Source organism: Mus pahari, chromosome 20 (assembly GCF_900095145.1).
Source record: "Mus pahari chromosome 20, PAHARI_EIJ_v1.1, whole genome shotgun sequence".
Lineage (NCBI taxonomy): Eukaryota > Metazoa > Chordata > Mammalia > Rodentia > Muridae > Mus > Mus pahari.
The window spans coordinates 15,118,640-15,136,325 of record NC_034609.1 but is presented as its reverse complement, the minus strand read 5'-3'; the positions used below and the strand labels follow the sequence as shown (position 1 = coordinate 15,136,325).

The following is a 17,686-nucleotide window of genomic DNA, read 5'->3' as shown; positions in this document are numbered from 1 at the left end:
TTCAAGCCCAATCTGGTCTCCATAGTGAGTTTCAGAGCTATGTAGAGAGGCCTTGCCTCAAAAACAGAAAAGGAGTGTGTGTGTGTGTGTGTGTGTGTGTGTGTGTGCGCGCACGCACGCGCACACATGCATGATGTATATGTATGTGCAGGGGTTGGGGGTGCATGTCTCAGTTCACATGCAAAAGTGGGAGGACAACTTTTGGGGACCACGGTGGGGAAAGGCACTTGCCGCTAAGCCTGATGACCTGAGTCTGGTCCTCACGACCCACTGGCAGAAGGAAAGAACCAGCTCCTGTAAACTGTCCTCTGACCCCCACACGCACCATGTGGGGCACCTGAGGGTACGCTCCAGGACCAATGTAATAAGGACATTTTTGACACCAAGGATGAGCCCGAGGAAAAGGCATTCCCAGGCTCTCCACACCACACATCAAGGTTCTGCAAGCTTAATGCAAGCCAAAGAGCTCAACTCTACCTCATACCAGGAATGCTCATTGAACTCATCTTGCTCAAATAACCTAAAAAGCAAGTGTTCCTGGGGTGGGGGAGGGGCTCACTGTCAGAGATGATATACAATGACACTATGTTTCTGGCCTCTCCAGACAAGAAGGTAACCAGGTATCCCCATGCTGCAAGTTAGCACCACCTGAACATTGTAACAAAAGTCTTCACCCTGCTCCTCGCTGGCTCCTTGCAAAGCACAAAGCCATCCTTCAGGATATAAAAACTGAAAGAACTCAGAAGGTAGTGGTAAACAGATGTCTGTGAGTTCGAGGCCAACATGGTCTACATAGCATGTTCCAGGACAACTGGGACTGTCTCGAAAGAAAACAACCAACAAGGAAGTAAAAGCCAGCCACGGTGGCTTATGACTGTATTCTTGTCACTCAGGAAACCAGGTGGGAGAAATGGCACACATCTGAGGCCAGCCCTGTCCATATCGTGGGCTCTAGGCCAGCCAAAACGACAGCAAAGAGAGTGAGCAGGAGAGCAGACAGGAGATGGGTCATGGCTTTCCTTTCTGAAGGAGAAAGGCAGGGATGGGAACAGGGTTTCGGTTGCCATGGAGACGGGAATGGGTGTTGGCTGGGGCCGGCAGTAGCTGCAGCAGAGGTGGAACAAGCGGCTTGGGAGCTGGGCCCTGTGGCAGAGGGGGCTTCCAGCTGGGAAGATGTCAGCAGACCTACCTGAGAGGAAGAGGTAGGAAAGGGGACAGCCGCTGTCTCAGACTCCGGAGCCCACGAATTCTGCAGTCGTCAGGAGTGCCACAGAGCAGGCTGTGTGTGTCTGTGCCGTGTAAGTGTCCCACAGGCCTGGAAAACAAGAAGCAAAATAAACCCAAGGCTTGGAAAATAACTGCAAGCGTGTCTGTTGTCCCTGAGCCGCAGACTGGAGACACAAGAGGACACACCTCCCAGGCACAGGCGCTGGAAGCGCGCTGTCCGTCGACTCTGAACCCAGAGCGGTCATCAAACAGAGGAGGGGTCCAGGGGACCTGGTTCTGCTCCTTCCTCTGGTCTCTGATGCGCAGTTCCTGTGGCAGGTGGGAGGTCTCCGTGACGGGGAGGGGGCGGGGGGATCTAGAGGCTTCCCAGGCTCTGACTGTTGTCATGCCATGTGCTGGAGAGATAGCCAGCAGGGTCTACAGCAGGGATGGGCCTCTGCAGTCCCTTTGCTGTGTCTACCTGAGACAATGTTATGCTCTCTATTCCTAACCCAGGAAGAGAAATCCCCTGGCTGTTTCTTACAATCAGAGCAGGGTGAGTGACCAGGACAACCTCAGATAATAAATGAACTCAAGCTTGGGATTTTTGCCTTTTTTTTTTTTTTTTTTTTTTTTTTATTTTTTTTTTTTTTTTTTTTTTTTTTCATAGATAGGGAGGTGGTCACTGAGATGGCTCAGCAGATAAAGGCACTTGCTGCCAAGTCTGAGGACCTGAGTTCAATCCCCCAGACCCACGGGATGAAAGGACAGAACAGACACCTCTACAGGTCATTCTCTGTTCTCCACATCTCACCCCACCCCACCACACACACACACACTACACCCCCTCCCCCACACAAATGAATAAATTTATTTAAAAAGAGAAAGAGTAGCTGGGTTCCTGGAGGTGGGACTGTGTAGAAGAACACTTGTCTAGCATTTCTAAGTACCAGGATTCCATTCCATTCTTTTACTAGGAGAGTAAGGAGAAGGGGGAGGGTAATGAATGAGAATTGATTTCCTCTGTAGGTAGGCTGGTCTTGAACTCATGGTTCAAAAGATCCTACACTCCTAAGTAGCTGGGAAACACACGTGAAGCCACGAAATACAGTTTTGTTTTGTTTTTGTTTTTAATGTATTTTATGTACGTGAATATGTGAGTGAGTACACTGTCGCTGTCTTCAGACACACCAGAAGAGGGCATTGGATCCCATTACAGATGTTTATGAGCCATCAAGTGGTTGCTGGGAATTGAACTCAGGACCTCAGGAAGAAGAGTCAGTGCTCTTAACCACTGATCCATTTCTCCAGCCCCCCAACTAAACACAGTTTTCCTTCTTTCCTTCCTCTCCCTCTCCCTCTCCCTCTCCCTCTTTCTTTCCTCCTCCTCCTCCTCCTCCTCCTCCTCTGCTTGTGGACGTTGTACATCGTGGTGCGGAGCCTAGTGCGCACCACGATGTACAACGTCCACAAGCAGTTAGCTTCAGCACCACTGCCCTCAAATCCCTCTTCCTTCATGCTCTCCCTCCTCCCCCCACCTCCTTCTCTCTCTGGAGTTTTATCCAGCAGGTCTCTGAGTGTAGAAGAAGCTGTTGACCTCTTGGTGTAAGGCTTGCATCACAGCCGAGGCAATGAGAACTGGATCTTGGAGTTCTGAAACTGCTGGAGGGCTGGCCCGCAGCACTGGGTGGCTGCCATCTCTTCTGCCTTCATGATCGGGATCACAGAGTGAGTGCACACTGTGCTGGGCACCCATGTCTTGGCGTGATGGCGCCAGCTGTGGCTGGTCCGGTACTCACTGTTCATGTGTGCGCCACGCTGGGAGTCCTAGCGTAGCCAGAGACTGAGGCTCTTCATAGGGAGCAGTTGCTTCTCAAATGCCAGCCCACAGTACACTGACTCCACCATCTCTCCTGATGACTTTATCTTAGTCAGCTGGGACAACAAATACCAGCATCCAGCATCGGGACTTGGCTAACATACAGGTGAGAGCAAAGATGCGTATTCGGTACAATGGTGGAGTGTGGCATTTCGGGGTGGACAAATAGTACCCCATCACCTGGTACCCGGGAAATGTGCCTTCATGCCACTCTGGCCATGTTCACTGCCACCCTCAGAAGAAAGGGACCTTGTTTTTCAACGTCAGTGATAGATCATGGCACCTGGTGTCCTCCTCTTGGTCTCTGTGTGTATATAGACACACACACACACACACACACACACACATACCCCTACACACTCAGGTGTGTGGATACCACACACATGCACCCCCACCCGAGAAAGAAATGGAAAGATCCCATGTTCCAGGCACTGAAGACCTGATATGTGATACCAATCTGACTTCCAGTGATCTACAGATGAAGTCTCATAAAGATACTAGGCATAATGTTTTGCTTTGATTTACAGTTCTGAGGCTCCAAACTAGGGACTTGTACTTGCTAGGAAAGTGCTGTACCCCTGAGCTACATGTCCATGCCTTTCAGTTCTGATTTTAAGACAGACTCTTGCTTCCATGTTGGCCTCGAATTCCAATCTTGCAGGTTTAGTTTAAGTACTGAGGATATAGGTGCACTAGCCCCACTCGTGTCTGGCAAAAATAGAGATTTCATACCAGAATTCATAAGGAATCCCAGAGGAGTAAGTGGTTGAAATCATCAAGATGCAAAATTGGAAGGCTCATATGTATCCTCCAACTTCAGAATGTACTACAGAAACACAATACTTAAGACACTGTGGTGGTGGTGTAGAGGAAGCCAGGTAGACCAATAGAGCAAAGGAGCAACCCTAGAAGCTAACCCTTGCAGGTTTGATCAACCTACTCCAGGATGACGCCAGAACTTCTGAGAAGTGATGGGCTCTCCAACAAATGATTTGGCAAACTGGACATTCACACACTAAAGACTGACTCTGGGCCCTGATTGCTAATCGCACATAGAAATGAGCTCAGCTACATCAAAGGCCTGCATCCTACCGTGGAAGCTACAACTCTCAAAGGAGATTATGGGAAAAGGTTTCATGGCCTGACACTTGGGGATGACTTCTTAAACGCGACACTGAAAGCACAGACAGGAAAGGAACAGAACGGATGAATGGAAGCCTCGTCAAAACTGAACACTTCTAAGCCAGGGGCGGTGTCACATGCTTTTAGCACGCAGGAAGGAGGCAGAGGCAGGCGGATCTCTGAGTCTGAGGCCAGCCTTGTCTACAGGGTGAGTTCTAGGACAGCCAGAGCCACACAGAGAAACAATGTCTATAAAACAAAACAAAACCTTCTGAGCCTGCTGTGGTAGCACACAAACTTGTAATCTCAGCCCTGGGAAAGCTAAGGCAGGAAGACTAAGGAAGGCTTGAGGCAAAGCCTGGGCTACACAGTGAGTTCCCAGCAAGCCATCAAAATCAACAAAAATAGCCAACTACAAAAAAAAAAAAAAAAAAAAAAAAAAAAAAAAACAACAACTGTAAGTTTCAAATGACAGTAATTGCAAAGGCAACTCTAAGACATGGGTTCACACCTCTGATAAGGAACTGATATCCAGTCTATGGCAGAACATCCAGCCGGATTAAAACTCGGGCAAATGGAGCTGAGGAGGAGGTGGCTCATTTGGTTAAGTGCTTGCCCTGTAAGAATGAGATTGTAGGTCCCCAGGATCTAAGCAAAAGCTGGTCTGGCATTTACCCCACCGTATCGAGCTCCAGGGAGCTCCAGGGTCGGTCAGAGACACTGTCTCAAATAATAAGGTGGAAAGGCTGTAAAGATGGCTGGCTTGGGAGTTAAGAATGCTTGTTGCTCTGGCGGAGGACCCAGGTTTGAGTCACAGCATCCATATGGTGGCTCGAAACCTTCTGTAACTCTAGTTCTTAGGAATCTGATCCCCCTTTCATCTCTGTGGGCACTGGATACATACGTGGTGTTCACACACACACACACACACACACACACACACACACACACACTACATACACATAAAATACTCACACACATAAAATAAATAAATCTAAAAGAAGGTAAGGATTGGATAAACACCTGCAGTCAACCCCTAGCCTCCATATGCATGTACATACACACAAACATGCAGGTGCCCACACTACACACACATGTGGATGAACCCACACATGTATGCATAACACATACCTGCATGTACACACACACACGCACACACCATAAAACAGGAGCAAAGGATATGAACAGCCATGTCTCTAAATATGTTATTCAAGTGGGAAATAAATACATGAAAGAAACTCTGGTGCCTGAAGCTGGGTGTGGTGATAATACCCCAAATCCTAGCACTGTGGGGGAGACCCTCTTTCAAAACACACACACCGCTGGGCGTGGTGGCGCACGCCTTTAATCCCAGCACTCCGGAGGCAGAGGCAGGCGAATTTCTGAGTTTGAGGCCAGCCTGGTCTACAGAGTGAGTTCCAGGACAGCCAGGGCTACACAGAGAAACCCTGTCTTGAAAACCCCCCCCCAAAAAAAAAAAAAAACAAACACACACACACACACACACACACTCACACACACACAAAGGAAAACATCAACACTTCAAGCAGGTAGGAACATAGCTCTGACACAGAACCCGCATCCAGTGCAGACGACTCCCCCCGGGTTCAGGCCAGAGAGCTACCTCAATAGAAACTAAAATTGTAAATCTTGTGACATCCATTTTACCACCAGCAAATTCAAAGCTACACACAGATATAATTAATGGAAGTGACACAGAGTCTTTGTCTTGTCAAAGCTCACCACAGGTGCCAAGCCCCACAGGCTTGTACCAGGAGGTCAGTGCTGGCAGGCAGCAGAGAGAGATGAGAGGGGAGGGAGAGCCATGCCCAGGGCAGGCCTGCAGCCCTGGCTGTCACAGGGTCGGAGGCGGTTAGGTGCTGCGAGGCAGGAGTGTGTCTGTGACTCTGGCTGCTCCAAGGAGGGAAAAGGGACATGCTGCTTGTCACAGCAGAAGGGGAGGGCCGGGTGGGTTGTAGGAGGTGAGGATGAGGATTGGAGTTCTGGACGGGAAGAAAGAGGAGGTGACCAGGGAGCCGCTGATCCACTGCCAGGAGAGCCTTGTTACCTTAGAAGGGAAGCAGGAAGGGATGCTCACGCCAGAGTAAGGCTGGGGAGGAGCGATGCTTATCTGGGCCAGGCTTATGCACACAGCGACCAAGGAGCTTCAGTGGCACGTGGTGGCAATATTGGTTCTCTTCTTTACTGAGAAAAGTGAAGCTCAGGAGATGAAGCAACCGGCCCTGCTTGGGAGCACAGGCGGGCAGCAGGAGGGGCATCTGGGATATGAACCAGCCCCACAGGGATCCCGAACATGGTCACATTTTAAGAAATCTTTCCAAGGGCAAGGATGGGCCATGTTGCTCAGTGGTTAGAACACTTGCCTATCATGCACGAGGCCTGGGTTTAGTCATCAGAACCACAACCAACGAGTCACTGTTTGGTCTTGGGGTTAGAGAGGATGCCTGTTGAAGTCCTGTACCATTGTACCATTACCATTCCGATGAAAGTATTAATACTAATTTGTAACAAATATACCACACATGATGTCATTGTTGGATAATTATAAGATAACCGAACTATAGTAATGTAAGATATTGAAACAGAACTCTGGACTATAGTATCAATTAGGTACATTTAAACTCTTTATAATAATTTTAAAAATACATACTGGACTCCTGCACAAATGTAGCACAGATAAACTTATATAAGCATATGTGCATTAGCCTCTCTCCTCTCTCTCTCTCTCTTTCTCTCTCTCTCTCTCTCTCTCTCTCTCTCTCTCTCTCTCTCTCACACACACACACACACACACACACACACAAAATCAACCTTTAAAAAGGTGAATAAGGCCATGTATGGTGGCACAGGCTTTTAATCCCAGCACTCAAGAAACATAGGCTGGCAGATCCCTGTGAGTTTGAGGCCAGTCCGGTCCATACAGTTAAGTTCCAGGACAGTCAAACCAAGAAGACCCTCCCTGTCTCCAAATAAGGCAATAAAACTGTGTGTGTGTGTGTGTGTGTGTGTGTGTGTGTGTGTGCATGTGTGTGCATGTGTTCATTCTATTAAAAACAAGCAAAGTTGGAGCTGAAGAGATGGTTCAGTGGTTAAGAGCACTTGCTGTTCTCCCAGGGGACCAGAGTTTGGCTCCCAGCATGCACCCGTATCAGGAGGTTTACAACTGTCTGCAACTCCAGCTTCGGGAGGTCTGACACTTCCTGCCCCAGACCTACACACACAGGCACACACCCACAGGCAGACACAGACACACCTACACAAAGTTAAAAATAAAAAAAATCAACCTTCAAAACAAGCAAAGAGAAGGAAAATCTCTGAGCCTACCTTCAGAAGCTGCCCCCAAATATACCTGCGTAGGTTCAGCAGAGCTAGGCTGATGTCAGTTCCCACCATGCCCGCTGACTGGCAGAGGGACCACAGACCAAGCATGTATTCTCCTCCACCAGACCCCCAGCTCCCACCGAGGTTAGGAGCAGTGCCTCTTCCACTGGACTGGCAACTTTCCCAGGGTGAGGACCAAGCTTGCCTCATTAGACTGGACCTCTCCCTTAGGCCAAGGGGCCACCTTCCTTCTCGGGGGGGATTCAAGGAGGCTCAGAGGCGCCACACACTGAGGTTATCCCCGTGGCTTTTCTTTTTCTTTTGGGTCAGTCAGAGGTTCTCAGAGTGAATGGAAAAGAAGAGTTGTGGTAGCTTGTGCGTTTTATACAGTACTGGGGATGGAAGGTAGGGCCTCAGGCATGCTCGGAACATGCTCTTACAGGGACCTGCACCCCCAGCTTCTGAACACCTTCTAAGGTTATCCAAAAGTCTTTTTGCTTCGAAATAATAGGAATTTAAATTCTCTGTTATTTAAGTATTTTTAGATTTTTTTTTTTTTTTTTGCTTTGTTTTGTTTGGATATAAGGTCTTGCCCTGTATCTGAACACACTAGCCTTGAAGTCAAGATCTTCTGACCCCAGCACCCCGAAGCCTGGGAAGAATATAAGAATGAGACTACCACGCACGGCTAAGAATGCTAGCTAGCTCTTTTGTGAGTCAAACGCAATATTCAACAGCAGCCAACTTAGGAAGTGTGAGGTCTGAGGTTCGAGTCCTAGCACTGAAAACAAAACAAAATAACAACACAGAAAACAAACAGACAAACAAACAAACAAACAAACCAGCAGCCCTTGTCATCATACCTAGGTCCAAGCTAAATGATAATAGCCATAAACGGCTTAAAACTGCCATGCACAGCTCTGCGTGGTGGCGCACGCCTTTAATCCCAGCACTTGGGAGGCAGAGGCAGGCGGATTTCTGAGTTCGAGGCCAGTCAGGTCTACAGAGTGAGTTCCAGGACAGCCAAGGCTATACAGAGAAACCCTGTCTCGAAAAACCAAAAACCAAAAACCAAACCAAACAAACAAAAAACCCTGCCATGTGTGGCCAGTGAGATAGCTCTGTAGAAGCACTTGCCTCAAGTCTGAGGTCCTGAATTTGAGCCCCAGAACCAGAAGCACATCTGTACACTCAGTCCTACCGGGAGGAGGCAGAAGGTAGAGACAGGAATCAGCCTAGCGTACACATCACGGCAACAAAAACAACAGAAACCCTGTGTCAACAAGGCGGAAGGGACGAACCAGCTCTGGAACAGACCTGCTCACTATGGAGTGACTTGTACACGCGTACACACGTACACCCACCTTCACTTGCTCACAAATAAACAGAAAGTGAGACAACAAAACCCCTTCAATTTCCTGCAACACTGCCATTTCTATAGCAGAACAAAGTCTATATCACATTAAACTGCTTCTTCTCTTTTTTTTGGAGACAGGGTCTTATGTGGCCAGGCTGGCTTTGAACTCACAGGCAGGGATGACCCTGAACTTACGATCTACCCACCTCCATTACAGACACAGTTTTAGGCTGAGCTGGGGATAGAACCCAGGGCTTTGTGTAGGATGGGCTGGCTCTCTAACAACTGGGCTACACCCTCAGTCAGCAAAGTATTTCCTGATTACAAGAAGTTGCTACTTGACGTTACACATTTGGTTAAAATGTGTGATTCGCCAGTGGAAGCTCCACATACAACATCCTTGGTTACCAATCTGCCAAAGTCCTTAAGGAAGGAACAGGATGTGTCTCGAGACAAAGCTGGCCAAGCAAGGCCTGCAAATCAAATCAAGACTTGACAATGAGAAAAGAGAAAAGCAAACGGACGGGCAGGCTGTATTAATGAATGCCATGGAAATAATAGGCAGACAGAAATAATACAGTAGATGCTCCAGAGCAGCGCCAAGGGACGTCTCTGAGAGCCTGGGTTGTCTCTCATTGGCCAGGCTAATGGGAACTCTGCAAACTTCATTAAGCAACACAGGCAACTCTGAGGTCTGGCCAGAGCTTGCAGGAAGTCTCTCTCTTTCCCCTTTTTAGCCTCCTTACCTTTTTTTCTGTTTTTTTTTTTTTTTTTATTTCCTGTGTGTTACATGCCTGTGCTCGTGTGTGTGCACGCATGTGTGTGCAGGAGTACTTGTCTGCGCGTATGCTTGCTGAGGCCAGAGCTCCATCTTGGTGGACTTCTTCCTCCACCGATTTCTACCTTATTATTATTTTTTAATCTTAAATATTACCATCATCATCATCATCATCATCGCCATCAACAACAACATCATTGAGGGGTGAGAGGGGGCATGCCGTGGCACCATATGGAGGTCAGAGGACAGCCTTGTGGAGTCTGTTTTCTCCATCCACATTTTACAAGGGTTCCAGGGTTGAATTTAGTTCCTCAGACTTGGTCTGTCCAAGCGCCTTTACCTGCTGAGCCATTTCACAGCCCTTCCCTACTTAATTAACCGAGACAGTGTCTTCCCTGAACTTGGAGCCTGAAGCAAACTGCAGGGATCTGCCCATCTCCGTATACCCCCAGGACTGACATCAACACACACACACACACACACACACACACACACACACACACACACACACACACTCACATGATGTCTGGCTTGTTTTATTTTGTTGGTTTTTCTGAGACAGGGTTTCTCTGTGTAGCCCTGGCTGTCCTGGAACTCACTCTGTCGACCAGGCTGGCCTCGAACTCAGAAATCTGCCTGCCTCTGCCTCCCGAGTGCTGGGATTAAAGGCGTGTGCCACCACTGTCCGGCTGATGTCTGCCTTTTTATGAGGGTGTGGGGATCCAAACTCGGATCTCTGTACTTGCACGGCAGGGACCTTGACTTACTGAGTCACATCACCAGCCCTTTCAGGATACTCATGAGGTTTTTTTTTTTTGTTTTTGTTTTTTTTCAGGCTGGTACCTGGAGTAACAGGAAGGAACTAGGTCGGTAATTGACCAGTCATGTCTGCCACAGGCACAGGGGTGGGGAATTCCGCCAGGGGAGCTGCAGTTCTGGGCTCTCCTTAGTGGACGCAAAATATCTTAGGCTCTCCGGGATATGAAGTCATTTATCTTGCCCACCTTGGTTCGCTTCCGTGAATACCAACCAGCCTTCTAACTAGAGTGTGCCTTTCCATGTGGCCTTCGGCACGCACGCACGGAGGTTGAGGAATGTGCTGATGGGAGTTCACAGAAGGGGTTCAGGCTGTTTCCCAGTCCCCTCTCCCATTGTGATTTAATGTTTGTGGTCTGGCTTAGTCACCAACCTCTGGCAAGTTGGATTGGTCCATCCCTTTCTGATGGATTATCTCCAAGTACACAGAAGAAGCTCCACTCCCGGCTTGCAAAGATTCTGAACTGCCAACCTCCAGCCTAGTATCATTTGGACCAGGAGGGATTTCTCCTTTATGGGTAAGCATGGCTCCTTCTCCTAGTTTAAGGTGAGGGCTGTGCTGGACACTGAAACCAATGCTTTGCACCCGACAAGCAGGTGTTCTCCCACTGAGCCTCTCCCTCGCCTTGCCTCCCTTTTGACTTGACTAAGCAGTGAGCCTTCAGGACATCCATGACCCAGCCACAGTCATCTGCCCTGACCCAAAGTGACCCTGAAAGAAAGAACAAATCAATAACAAAACCAACATTGTAAAGTTTGAGAGAAGAGAAAAAGAAAGAAGGAGGCCCTGCGCTTGGGGGAAGATGCCAAGGATGAGTTACAGAACAAACTGAAGGACATGGCAACGTTCAAGCGACAGGAGCGAAGATCCAGGAAGACCTGGCATCCTGTCGCCAACTGTCCATCAGGATTGATGTGATGGAAAGGGGAGAGATTATTCTAGGAGGCTCCAGGAGGAAGCACAACAGGCAAGAGCTAGCAGGTATACAGCAACTGGGAAAAACCAAACCAAGCCAAACCAAACCAAACCAAACCAAACCCAAGGGGCCTTGCCGGCCTGGTGGCACACAAGTGTAATCCTAGTACTTGGGAGGTAGAGGTATGACTATTACCCCAAGTTCAAAGCCAGTCTGGACCACAATATGAGTTCCTGTCTCGAAAAAGGCAAGAAAAGGGGCCAGCGAGACAGCTTAGCATCTTCCACTAGGGCCCCCCATGCAAGCCTGGCGACTGAGTTTGAGCCTCTGCTTACATGGTGGAAGGAGGGAGCCAACTGTCCTCTGACCTCCACATAGACCCTGCCACTGCCACCACCACACGTATGCAATGATGATAAGAAATAAAATAAAGATTACAAAACATATAGCCAGGTATGGTGGTGAATCTTTTAATCCCAGCACTCGGGAGTCAGAGATAAACAGATCTCTGAGTTTGAGGCCAGCCTGGTTGGTCTACATACCAAGTTCCAGGCCACCATTGTCTACACAGCGAGTTCTGGGACAGTCAGGATTACACAGTGAGACCTTGTTTCAAAAACAAAATAAGCCGGGCGTTGTGGCGCACGCCTTTAATCCCAGCACTCGGGAGGCAGAGGCAGGCGTATTTCTGAGTTCGAGGCCAGCCTGGTCTACAGAGTGAGTTCCAGGACAGCCAGGGCTACACAGAGAAACCCTGTCTCTAAAATAAAAAAATAAAAAAAAGATTATATTATTATTATTGCTGTTGTTTTTTTCAAGACAGGTTTCTCTGTGTAGCCCTGGCTGTCCTGGAGCTACCGCTGTAGACCAGGCTGGTCTTGAACTCAGAGATTCCCCTGCCTCTGCTGGGATTAATGGCATGAGCCACAACCTCTTGGCTTATTTATTTATTTATTTTCAGTTGCAAGAGAGGAGGGAGCTTATTGGTAGAGAGGTGAAGGGGAGGGCAGAGGTGAGCCAGGCCTTTCCTGTGCCCAAACTCCCAGAGGGCAGGAAGGCAGAGAGAGGGGGAACACTCTTAAAAAATCACATTTTACTTCAGTCATTCGTGTATCACTTCCCCCTTTCCTTTCTCTTTGTCAGTTCTGTGAAAAGCAGGGTGGCACTGCGACAAAGCACACAATCTCAGGCTGGTGATTGGCTCAGGAGGAGACCGTGGGCAAGCATCTCAGAGGCCCAAGGTTTGAAACTCAGCCTGGTGGTGTAGCCCTATCATCTCAACTGCTGGGGAAGCTGAGTCAGGAGAATTCTAAGTTTGAGGCCTGTCTCCAAGAGCCTATCTTAGGAAACGTTTAAAAATCAGTTGGGATAGATTAATATCTATCTATCTATCTATTAATATCTATTATTATTTATCCAGCTGGAGAATACCTGCCTAGCATGCATGAGGCCCTATATTTAATCCCCAGTGTGAACGCAGTGGTAAGATGTGGTTGAGGTCAACAGTGTTTAACCTGCAGTTCTGGATGAAGACCACCTGAGTTTATCCCCGGCCTGTCCCTCCCTCCCTCTGTAACTCTAAGCACAGTTTTACCTCCTTCAACTGGTTTGCTCAGAAGTGAAATGGGGCTAAGAACAGTATCTCATTCAAATAGTCTTTAACCCTGATGGCTGCAATAAAGATGGATTGAATTGTACGTACAAAGTGTTTAGAAGGGTGGCCAGCAGGATGCAGAGGAAGGGAGACTCTTTTGCTGCTGGTGGGAATGTAAATTAGTACAGTCGCTATGAAAACGAGTATGGAGGCCTGGCATAGACTTATCTGACGATCCAGCAAACTTTCCCCTGAGTATATATCCAAATAAAGGGAAGTGAGAGGCTGAAGAGACATCTGTATTCCTACAGCATCATTCACGGTAGCCACAAGAAGGGATCAACCCAGTGTCCACCAGTGAATAAGTGCATGAATGAAATGTGGGCAGACACACAGGAAGTAAAAACAGAAAAGAAAATGTGGTGGAATATTATTCAGCCACAAAAGAAGAACAAAAATCTTGCTGGGTGAGTGGAATACAACTGTAATTCCTATTCTTGAGAGGATCTGGCTGGGCAGTGGTGGCACATGCCTTTAATCCCAGCACTTGGGAGGCAGAGGCAGGCGGATTTCTGAGTCCAAGGCCAGCCTGGTCTACAAAGTGAGTTCCAAGACAGCCAGGGCTACACAGAGAGAAACCCTGTCTCCGGGGGAGGGGGGAAGGAGGGGAGGGAAAGAAAAGAAAGGATCTGGGCTATGATGAAGTCAACGTCCGCCTGGGCTACAGGAGAGCTGGTTGAAATGAATTAATTTACAAGCTGTGGCAGTGTGGATGAGCCTGGAGGATATTATGTTAAGTGAAATGAGTCAGATACTAAAAGACAAACATTATGTGTTCTCACTTGTATATGAAAGCTGAAAAAAAAAAAAGATTAGCACGGTGTGAGACAATGGTTTTTGGTGAGGTGGGGAGGGTGGTCAGAGAAGAGTTAGAGTGAATACAGAAATACAGCTACACGGGGCACACGCCTTTTGGTTTGTTCATGTTGTTTGCCTTTGATTTATTTTTATTATTTTATTTCCATGTATGTGCATATGTGTATGTACATGTGAGTCCACGTCCGTCCGGAAGCGTCAGGTCCTCTTGATGATTAGAGTTAGAGGCAGTTACAAGAAGCCCTATGGCAAGCTGGGCGTGGTGGCGCATGCCCTTTAATCCCAGCACTTGGGAGACAGAGGCAGGTGGATTTCTGAGTTCAAGGCCAGCCTGGTCTACAAAGTGAGTTCCAGGACAGCCAGGGCTACACAGAGAAAACCCTGTCTCGAAAAACCAAAAAAAAAAAAAAAAAAAAAATCCCTATGGCTTGGATGCTGGAACCCAACTTCCATGATCTGAAAGAGCAGATCCTGCTCTTAATCACTGGACCAGGGCTCAGACAGGGTTTGTCTTTCAGCTGTTTTCAGACTGGGACTCACTGTGTAATCCAGACTGACCTGGAACTTATGATGTAGAACACACAGACACAGACACAGACACACAGACACACACACACACACACACACACACACACACAGAGAGAGAGAGAGAGAGAGAGAGAGAGAGAGAGAGAGAAACAGAGACAGAGATTTAATCATCATATACTATAAGACTATTGGAATAGTATACCATGTCCCATAAACACACTCAATTGCTACATGGCAATTATATAGGCAGGTGAACTGGCACACGCCTAACCTTAGCATTTAGAAAGATGAATTAAGGGGACTGAGTTCGAGGGAGGTCAGGCTAGGCTTACACGGGGCGAGGATGGGGGACCTTGGATAGAGGGAGACAGGGAGAAAGGGAAAGAAAATCAGAGCTGATGTGGTGGCAGGTGAATCTCTGTGAGTTTGAGGCCAGTCTGGTCTACATAGTGACACCTTATCTCAAAACAAAACCCCAGAAAACAACGTTAACAAAGAAAAAGAAGAAGGTGAAAAGACATATGCCACTGTACCTGGAGCCTGGCAGACTGATATCAGCTCTCACTTAAAAGTTTTTAAAAATTATTTATTTTATGCATATGAGCAGTTTTGCCTGCATGTTTGTGCACATCTTCCAACATCTGATGCTTACAGATTCCTCAATTCCAATTAATTAATTCATTAATTGGGGTTTTTATATACACATGGGTATACATGTTCAAATGTGTGCAGGAGCACATGCACGTACGTGCTTGTATGGCATGTCATACCCAAGTTGACCTCAAGTGTCTTTCTAAATCACCACACACACACACACACACACACACACACACACACACTTTATTGAGGTGAAATCTCTTGTTGAAACAGGAATTTGCTGATTCCAGCTAGGCAGCTTGTCCTTTTGCAGGTCTTTATCTTCAGAACCCTAGGATTACACAAGGCCATAAGGTTTGCCCAGTGTTTTTGTTTCACTTGAGACTGGGTCACACTGTGTAGCCTTCCTTGGCTGGCCTCAAACTCAGAGATCCACCAGCTTCTGCCTCCGGAGTGCTGGGACTAAAGGGATGCAAGTCTGAACTCCAGTCTTCAGGCCAGAGTTCACTCACCCCTATTAATTATTTCAAAGGAAACTTTGTATTACTTCTATACTCACAGCTCAGTAACATTTGGCCTGTGTGGATAGTAACCGTAAAGACAAAGATGAAACAATGTTTTAAAATTGTGCCTCTTAAGGGAGTTAGTTCAGTTGTTACTGTTGTTCTTGAAACAGAGTTTCCACATCATGGGTTTGAAGAGGAGGATACTGTCTGGGTTACATTTGTTTTGCTTAGGTGCCGGGGATTGTGCGAAATTGTAAAGAGTTTAGCAATGTTATTAAATAACCACATTTACTCTTGCCTATTAAACGCTCAACTGGAAGAGTGTTGTCTTTCAATTAAAAAGGAGAAAAGCCACGTGTGACAGAGGTATTCTAGAGGGCTGGGAGGGTAAGCACTTGCTTAACATGTGTGAGGCCCAAGAACATTCTAGCACTTTCCTGAGCCTTCTACTAATTGACTGCTGTCAGAAAGAAAAAATTGGTAAGCCGAGGAAGTGAAAGAAAGGCCTGTGTGGTAGAGCACATGTTCCTGTAAGAAAAGTGTCCTGAGGGTGCTGTTGAAGCAGGCAGGGCAGGAGGGAGACGGTAGACGGGGATAGCCCTTCCTATCCTGCTCACCATCTCCAGTGCCACCCAAGTCATCTCACAAGGTACCTAGCCAATGAGAAGCATGCCTGTGTGGCAGATGCTTTGGCTGGCTCGTGCCTTCTTCCAGAGCATCCAGAGCCTGTGGTGCCTCCCACTTCCTTCTGCCGTAGGTCATTTTCTAGCCACGAAGGACGCCAAGCAGCTGCACAGGCCAGATGTGTGCAAGAGGATGTCTCAGCAGTAACTCTGAGCCAACGGCAGACACCAGGGGAAACACCCTAGGTGACCTTGCCTCTTCACGGGTCACTCCCCTCTTCCCTTCAGCTCCTTAAAATTCTGGATCAAGAGCCTGCAAAACATCCCAGCTCATACCTGCACACTGCCCATCCTCATACAGACAGCCTGTGAGCGCAGAGGGACTTTTTTTTCCCCCATCTCAAAGGCATAAATAAATAAATAAATGGTAATATTTTAAGGTACATTTTTAAAAACTCCATGAAGCCAACCTGGTGAATAACACATGCTTACAGTTCCTGCTACTTAGGAAGCTGAAACAGGAAGATCATCTGACCACAGGAATCTGGATCAAGTTGCAGAAAAAGCATCTGCGGACAGTGGGGTGGTCAGTAGGGGCTGTCGGGGGAAGGGGTCTGGGGACATTGGTAGCTCAGTGGTAGGGGACTTGTTTAGCACAGGAGAATCACTGAATTTGTTCGTATAGGTATGTTTCAATTGTTTGGTTTTGAGGCTGGTCTTCAACTTTTAGGATCCTCCAGCTTCAGTTTCCTGGATGCAAAGATCATAGCTATGAACCAACATGCCCAGACCCCCAATTTTAAAAAATAAATTATGTATTTTATTTATATGAGTACACTGTAGCTGTCTTCAGACACACCAGAAGAGGGCATCAGATCCTATTACAAATAGTTGTGAGCCACCACGTGGTTGCTGGGAATTGAACTCAAGACCTCTGGAAGAGCAGCCAGTTCTCTTAACCGCTGAGCCGTCTCTCCAGCCTGACCCCCCCCCCCCATCCATTTTTTTTTAAAGCCTTCTTTTCACTTATACTAAATGCGAAGTTCAGCGACTCTCAAGCTTTCCTGGAACACAGTTAGACTTACTGCCTCATCCAGCCTCCGCGGAACCACGTTCACCCTATAGTGGCACCCTCTGACAACTGAAGTCCTGTGGTGGGCCAAGGTCATGACCTTCACAGAAAAGGTTGGCTGACTCCTGGGTCATAATCAGGGACAAAGGGCAGGCTCAGGCCCGGCTCCTCGTGGAAGGGAGTGCTAAATGCCAAGCCCAGGCAATTCAGGGACATCTGGGATCGCAGCTTCTCCTTTTCCTGTTGGCATATCTGTGCCAGTGTTCCATGCCCGAGGCAGTTATCACAGAGGCTTGCAATGAGCCACTGATAGCTTTATATGAGGAATATATATATATATATATATATATATATATATATATATATATATATATATATTTTCCTGCTTGGTGCCCTGTTAATCTCAGTCATGTTTGGAGGCTTTGCTACAGCTTAGTCATTGTTCTCCGTCCCAACCAAACCAAACCACCAGC

At 47.6% G+C, this 17,686-nt stretch overlaps 1 protein-coding gene across 1 annotated transcript in view; it reads right to left on the bottom strand.

The window, feature by feature from the left end:
- Chd9 (chromodomain helicase DNA binding protein 9) overlaps positions 1-17,686 on the bottom strand; it is a 219,952-nt gene that overhangs the window by 198,141 nt on the left and 4,125 nt on the right. The window contains exon 2 of the mRNA XM_029532736.1: positions 1,190-1,315. The gene's annotated coding sequence lies outside the window, so the exon portion shown is untranslated. The remainder of the gene's footprint in view (positions 1-1,189; positions 1,316-17,686) is intronic.